The sequence below is a fragment of the Vombatus ursinus genome, unplaced genomic scaffold (genome assembly GCF_900497805.2).
Source record: "Vombatus ursinus unplaced genomic scaffold, bare-nosed wombat genome assembly UNPS02014807.1, whole genome shotgun sequence".
NCBI classification, from domain to species: domain Eukaryota; kingdom Metazoa; phylum Chordata; class Mammalia; order Diprotodontia; family Vombatidae; genus Vombatus; species Vombatus ursinus.
In genome coordinates this window covers 42,791,672-42,799,600 of record NW_020954585.1, presented here as the reverse complement: position 1 = coordinate 42,799,600, position 7,929 = coordinate 42,791,672, and the positions used below count along the sequence as shown (strand labels likewise).

Here is a 7,929-nt window from a genome sequence, read left to right as displayed (position 1 = left end):
TGATGGAATCTAAGGGGGCATTATACTGCTTATCTCTTAGGTTTAAAATGAACTATTTATGGGGGGATTATTAGAATATACTTTACTTTTTTATTTTATTTTTAAAATTTATGTTTATTATACTTACACTATCTGAAATTTGAGATGAAAAAGGTATATTTTAATGGTTTTATGGTTAAAATAGTAAAAATTTCTAAAGTCAAGATGAAATGCAAATTTGCTTTAAGCATGTTATATTTTAACAATTTAATATTCTCCAAAGATAGGTTCTTAGAAATACTGAATTTCTCAATTATCTGAGCATCAATATTAGATTGCAATGACTAGCCTACATGAAAATTATTTTTTCTTGGGGAAGAGAAGCTGCAATCATGCAGAATAGTACTTTAGCAACAATATGATATGTGAGTAACCCAGCTGGGGGACTCCTCAGAGCGTTTGGCTGATCTGTGTTGTAAAAAATATATTGGTAGAGCTCTGATTCTTCATTGTGTGCTATGGATTTCTTGGTGGTTCCAGAAGAAGCTTTACTGATTTTTCCTGAAGAACTTCCGTTTGTTCCTGTACTTTTTTTTTTATGGCAATTGGGGTTAAGTGACTTGCCCGGGGTCACACAGCTAGTAAGTGTCAAGTGTTTGGTCTGAGGCCACATTTGAACTCAGGTCCTCCTGACTTCAGGGCCAGTGCTCTATCCACTGTGCCACCTAGCTGCCCCTGTTCCTGTACTTTTCTAAGTAGGGTTGTTTCTTCCTTCTAGAATTAAGGCTTGTTCCTTCCCATTTTCCACCCTTAACCTTTGAAGGCCCTGGGAATTCTTCAGTGACATCTGGCTTGGAAGGTGATTCTACTGCTTTGGATTTCTTTTCCAGTTTCATTTTGAGTCATCTGTCTTCCATTCTCTTCCTTAAAACATCCTGTTGTTGTTATTCAGCCCCATCTGACTCTTCCTAACTCTATTTGGAGTTTTCTTGCCAAACATAATGGAGTTCTTTGCCATTTCCTTCTCCAGCTCTTTTTACAGATGAAGAAACTGAAGCAAACAGGGTTAAATGACTTGCCCAGGGTCACACAGCTAGTGTCTGAGATAGAATATGAATGCAGGTCTTTCACACTCCAGGCCCATTATTCTATCCATGGTGCCACCTAGCTGCCTTAATACATCCACATCCTCTTTATTTATTTATTGTTTTGGTGAGGCAATCACCAAATCACCAACGTGACTTGCCCAGGGTCACACAGCTACTAAGCTTCAAGTATCTGAGGTGGGATTTGAACTCAGGTCCTTCTGACTCCAAGGCCAGAGCTTTATCTACTGTGCCACCTAACTGCCCCTCACATCTTCTTTATTACCATTAAGCACAATGACATCATCTTGGAAAAGGACACCGCACCTATGACAAACTTCAGCTTCAATTTTTTTTCATGGCTCCTTCAGAAAATACACAACCATAGCGGCCCAAGAAACAAAACCTGAATCCTGTACCGACCATTCATCTCCAGGTGTACAACAGGGCACATAAATCGGGCACGCTGGAGGTCATCATATTCATTACCTTTTGTATTTCCTTTATCACCACTCCAGGCTGGATTATCTGAGAACTTTAGCTCTGTCACTCTTGATGCTCTTAATGTGAGATGCTGCCTGCCCATGCGCTTTGTCCTTGGATTTGTCCAATAAAAACTCAATGACTGAATATTTGTTACAGAATCTCCCAAGTTCACAAAGCTACTACTGGCCTCAGTATTTCTTGGCTTAAAGTACAGTAATTGCATCGGGCCATTAATTCAGCACTTTGGTCAGCTTCCTCGCCTTCTTCACCAGCTCGTTCCTCTTGGGAATCGTGGCCCCGTCTCAACCCCTCTTTTCTCTTCTCACTCTGCCCGACCCGTTGTCTCTAGAATCAGCACTCGAAACGTCCAGCGCCCCGAGATGAGTCTAGGGACTCCCGTTGCTATGACAACATGGGTTGGAGGCTAGAGCGCAGTCGGATGGTGAGAGACCTGAGCCTGTGGTTCCTATGGAGACCGTTGCTAGGAAGCCACGCCTTCCGCCTCTGGGCGGCTAGGGGTGAGCTAATTATTGTTAATAGGGTGTTTCAAAATCTTCAATACTCCTTTGCCCCGTTAAGATAAGAGTGAAGAGGTTTATCTGATGCCTCAACCACCTATCACTCCTTGCTCAACATTGTATTTTTTTCTTCTCATGCATCCCAATTAGGAGAAATAGCAAGTTCCACCCCTTTCTTCCCTTTCTACATTAGTGCATTCTTCCTTTTATCTTTCTCTCCCTCTCTAGGTCTTCTTCTCCCTAGAGAATGAATTTTCCTTTGTTTTTAACTCTTTAGTGCCTTTCAAAGATGATAAGATTCTCCCAGGACACTAGTATCTCCTCCCCCGAATTAGAATGTTAGCACAACATCATACAGCTTCTTCCCATAGTTTGAATAAATTTACCTTTTTAGATTTCTTTGGACTGGTGTTTGTATTTAAAAGTTTCTACTCAGCTCTGATCTTTTCATCAGAAATGCTTAAAAGAAGTTCTTTGTTCAGTCCTGTCTGATTTTTCCTGACCCCATTTGGCAAGGATACTGGAATGGTTCCAAGGGTGGGGAACCTGTGGCCCTCTAGGTCCTCAAGTGTGGCCCTTTGACAGAATCCAAACTTCACAGAAGGAATCCCCTTAATAAAAGGATTTATTCTGTAAAACTTGGACTCAGTTAAAAAGCCGCACCTCGAGACCAAAAGTTCCCCACCCCATAGCCATTTCCTTCTCATTTTACAGATGAGAAAACTGAGGCAAACAGGGTTAAGTGACTGGCCCAGGGTCACACAGCTAGTAAGTGTCTGAGGGTGGATTTGAATTCAGGAAGAGAAGTCTTCCAAACCCAGACCTGGGGCTCTATCTATTTTGCCACCTAGCTACCCCAGGCCATTAAAGATCATTTTTTCTTCCTTTTAGGAAGCGTAAGTTATGCTTGGCTGTAAGCTTTTGGAATATTTTACTTTTCTCATTTATCATAGAGGTTGTTCTTCTGTGATCCTGACTGGTTTGTTGATACTTCAACTGTTAACCCCAAATTGACCTTGTCCAATAATGTGTGTCAAATTCTGCATCTTGAGTGCAGAATCTCTCAGTCAGGAGGTGGGCAGCATTCTTCACCATCAGTCCTCTGGAATCATGGTTGAGCATTGCATTGATCAAAGTTGTTTAGTTTTTCAAAATTGTTTGTTTTTACAATATTGATGTTACAGTACAAATTGTTGTGGTTCTTCTCACTGCATGAATTCTGTATTAATTCATACAAGCCTTCCCAGGTTTTTCTCAAACTATCTTTCTTCATTTATTGGAGCACAATAATATTCCTATACCTTAATTTGTTCAGCCGTGTCCCGACTAGCAGACACTCCTTTAGCTTCCAGTTCTGTGTTACTACAAGAAGAGCTCCTACAAATATTCTTTCTATGTATGGATTCTTTTCCTCTTTCTTTGATATCTTTGAGTATAGGCCTACTAATGGCATCACTGGTGAAAACGGCAGGCACAGTTTAGTAATGTCAATGGTAACTTTATTTACATCAGTTGTTGTCATTGTGTGTATCATTTCTGCTCTGCTTTCTCATGTCATACAAGTCTTCTTATATTTCTTTGAGTTCTTCACATTTATAATTCTTTGAGGGATTTGTAATACCTTTATGCCATAATTTCTTTAGTTATTTCCCATTTGTTAAGTGTTTTGAGCACAAATCATTAATGATGATATGCCATTTCCTATTTACAAGTTTCATACATCGTTTGATTGGTCTTTGGGTCACTAGTAATTTTGATCATAGTATTCTGTGATTCATAGTCACATAGCAAAATTCTGAGAATACTGGTATTTTTTAAAATGAGCTTTTGCATCATGGAATACTTTGGAATCTTTGAAAGTATGGTACAATTTTCCAAATGTATCCCTATCTATGGGTGCAGTGGATAGAACGCTGGACCTGACTCCTGACTCCTCTTCCTGAGTTCAAATCTGGCCTCAGACACTTACCAGCTGTGTGACCCTGGGCAAGTCATTTAACCCCTATTTGCCTCAGTTTCCTCATCTGTAAAATGAGCAGGAGAAGGAAATGGTAAACCACTACAGTATCATTGCCAAGAAAACCCCAAGTAGGGTAATGAAGGGTTGGACATGACTGAAAAACGACTAAACAACATGCCTCTTTATAAAATTATGGACTAACTTAATGAACTACCTATATAGTTACATGTTATAAGCTGAACAAAAGTCATTCTTCATCCATTTGGTTTTTCATGGCTATGGAAATTTGATCAGGGAAACTGGGCATCCAACATCTCGGCAACAGGACAAAGCAGAGTTGTTGAAAGAAATTTTTTGATTTTCCTAGCATTCTGTAAGAAAGTAGTGGGGTGGCACAGTGGGTAGAGCACTGGCTCTGAAGTCAGGAGGACCTGAGTTCAAATTCGGCCTCACACACATAATACTTACTAGCTGTATGATCCTGGGCAAGTCACTTAACCCTGATTGCCTCACCAAAAAGCAAAAAAAAGAAAAAAAGAAAAAAAAGAAAGTAGTGGGGAGTGACTGCAACAATGGCGGCACTGGGGACCTGAGCCTCAGGTCTAGGTTTCAACAACTGCTCTTCAGGTATTAGTTAGAGCCTCCTTTCATGAAACAGATTATCAGAAGATAATTGTGTAGCATATGGCACTATTCTCTCAACCTCTAATTGTCCCGTCTGGCATGCTGGGTCCCCAGAGGGTAGCTATTATGTACAGCCTTTCAGGATTCTAGAATTAACCCTAAGGACAGTAGGGGTAGTTTTCTAATGTGATAATTCATGTATCCCCACGGGGGTGATTGTTCCTTTGATTATTGTTGATATCAATTGGTCAGCTAAATTTAAGATGTATAGTAAGAAAAACTGATAAAAAACATACCTCCAAAAGTCTGTCACACCCACTCCCACAGCTACATACTGAGTCCAGAGGAAAGTGAGCTCAAGTTGAGAGACAGCACATGTTGCAAAGAGTTAATTCATAGCTCCTGATTGCTGGAAGTTCTTTCTTTCTCTTTACGGGGGTACTCATGATGTTTCCTCCCCTTATGCATTGTCTTTCCAAAATAATTTTGAAGAATTTCAAACTTAAACACTCCCAAAACCCTATATGTACCGCATTACAAAAAATAGTATAAGAAACCATAAATCTCTATTTCATACTGGCTTTAATGTAAGTTATGATATAATATAGCATCATATCATTTCCACAAGTTACTTTCAAAGATGCTTTGTCGTCCGTGCTTCCTTCTGATTTCTGCTGTGCACTTTAAAAAATGGGATCTTGCCCTGACTTCCACCCCCAAAGGCTACCCCCCTCCTACCCTGATCTTTGAGGTTCTGACAGAATATTATTAGGGACCTTAGATTCCCTGGACCTAGGCTGTCCCAGACTAAGTGTTTTGCTGCTGTAGCACCCTGATCATTGTCAGCTGCTGTTCTTGAAGCTTCCAAGATTCCCAGCCAAGGCCTTTCAAAATTCCATGAGGCTTTCTCAGGGGATCCTCTGCTCTTGCTGCTTCTAGACACAGAGTCTCTCTCTTTTTTTTAATCCTTTTTTTATTAATTTATTTTGATTTATCAACAATCACTTCCAGCTTTTGAATTTTAAATTTTTCTTCCTCTCCCTCCCCAAGATGGCACACAATCTGATATAGGCTATGCATGTACATTCCTATTAAATATATTTTCACATTAGTAATGTTACAAGGAAGAATTAGAACCAATAGGAGGAACCACTAGAAAGAGGAAACATAACACAACAGAAGAGAAAAAAAATAGCATGCTTCGATCTGCATTCAAACTCCACAGTTCTTTCTTTGGATATGGATAGCATTTTCCATCATGACACCTTTGAAGATATCTTAGATCCTTGTATTGCTGGGAAGGGTTAAGTCTATCAATATTAGTCATCGCACAACGTGGCGGTTACTGTATACAACGTTCTGTTCTCTTGGTTCTGCTCACTTCATTCAGCATCAGACCATACAAGTTTTTCCAGGTTTTTCTGGTCTACCTGTTCATCATTTCTTATTTCTTATAACACAATACTATTCCATTACGTTCATATACCACAACTTGTTCAGCCATTCCCTAATTGATGGGCATCCCCTCAATTTCCAATTCTTTGCCACCACAGAAAGAGCTGCTATAAATATTTTGTATGTGTGGGTCCTTTTCTCATTTTTATGATCTCTTTGGGATACAGCCCTAGAAGTGCTATTGCTGGTAGACACAGAATGTTGAAGGCTATATTTGGCCTGCCACTGGTCAGATTGGGATGCTGCCAGCTTGGTTGCCTGTGCTAACTCTGACTTTGCTAGTAGCCCATTTCACTATAGCCCATGGGCTTCTGGTAGCTTTTTGTCTAGTTGCACGGTGAAAGAAATCACTTGCTGTAGTTTTTCATTAGATTTCTTTCTTTTTTTTTTTAACATTATCTATTTTCCATTGTAGTTTTATTTATTGACTATTTCTTTTCTTTTTTTTAATTAATAAATTTATTTTTAGTTTTCAACATTTACTTCCACAAGATTTTGAATTCCAAATTTTCACCCCATCTCACCCCTCCCCCCACCCCAAGATGGCATGCATTCTGAATACTCCTTCCCCTCATCTGCTTTCCCTTCTATCTCTCCTCCACTTCTCTTATCACCTTCCCCTTCTATTTTCCTGTAGGGCAAGATAGATTTCTGTACCCCATTTCCTGTATTTCTTATTTCCCAGTTGCATGTGAAAACATTTTTTTAAACATGTGTTTTTAAAACTTTGGGTTCCAAATTTTCTCCCTTCCTCCCCTTCATTGAAAAGGCAAACAACTCAATATAGGCTATACATGTGCAGTTATGCAAAACACTTCCATAGTAGACATGCTGTGAAAAACTAACTCTATTTCCTTTAATTCCTATCCCGCCCCCCCCATTTATTATATTCTTTCTTTTGACCCTGTCCCTCCTCAGAAGTATTTGCTTCTGATTACCCCCTTTCCCAATCTGCCCTCCTCTCTATCAACCCCTTACTCCCTTGTCCCCTCCCCTTCCCCCATTTTCCTGTAGGGTAAGACGGATTTCCGTACCCAATTGAGTATGTATGTTATTCCCTCCTTCAAATCCTATGAGAATAAGATTCACTCATTGCCTCTCACCTTCCCCTGTTTCCCCTCCACTGTAAGAGCCTTTTCTTTTCTGTTTTTTTTGTGAGATAATTTACCCCATTCTACCTCTCCCTTCCTCTTTCTCCTAGTATAATTCTTTCTCACCCCTTAATTTTATTTTCCAGATATGACTCCTTCATCTTCAACTCACCCTGTGCCCTCTATCTATCTATCTATATCTATATCTATATCTATCTATATATATCTATATCTATATCTATATATACATACATACATATAATTTTTTCCCTCCAACTACCCTAATACTGACAAAGGTCTCATGAATTACAAATATCATCTTTCCATGCAGGAATGTAAACAGTTCAACTTTAACAAGTCTCTTATGATTTCTCTTTCCTGTTTACCTCTTCATGTTCCACTTGAGTCTTGTATTTGAAAATAAAATTTTCTATTCCACTCTGGTCTTTTCTTCAAGAATGCTTTAAAGTCCTCTATTTCACTGAATGACCATTTTTTCCCCTGAAGAATTATACTCAGTTTTGCTGGGTAGGTGATTCTAGGTTGTAATCCTATCTCCTTTGCCCTCCGGAATATTATCCATGTCCTGTGGTCCCTTAATGTAGAAGCAGCTAAATCTTGTGTTATCCTGATTGTGTTTCCACAGTACTTGAATTGTTTCTTTCTGGCTGCTTGTAATATTTTCTCCTTGACCTGGGAACTCTGGAATTTGGCTACAATATTCCTAGGAG

At 39.4% G+C, this 7,929-nt stretch overlaps 1 pseudogene; it reads right to left on the bottom strand.

The window, feature by feature from the left end:
* Positions 1-730: 730 nt before the first annotated feature.
* LOC114052157 lies at positions 731-5,120 on the bottom strand (annotated as a pseudogene).
* Between the last annotated feature and the right edge of the window lie 2,809 nt (positions 5,121-7,929).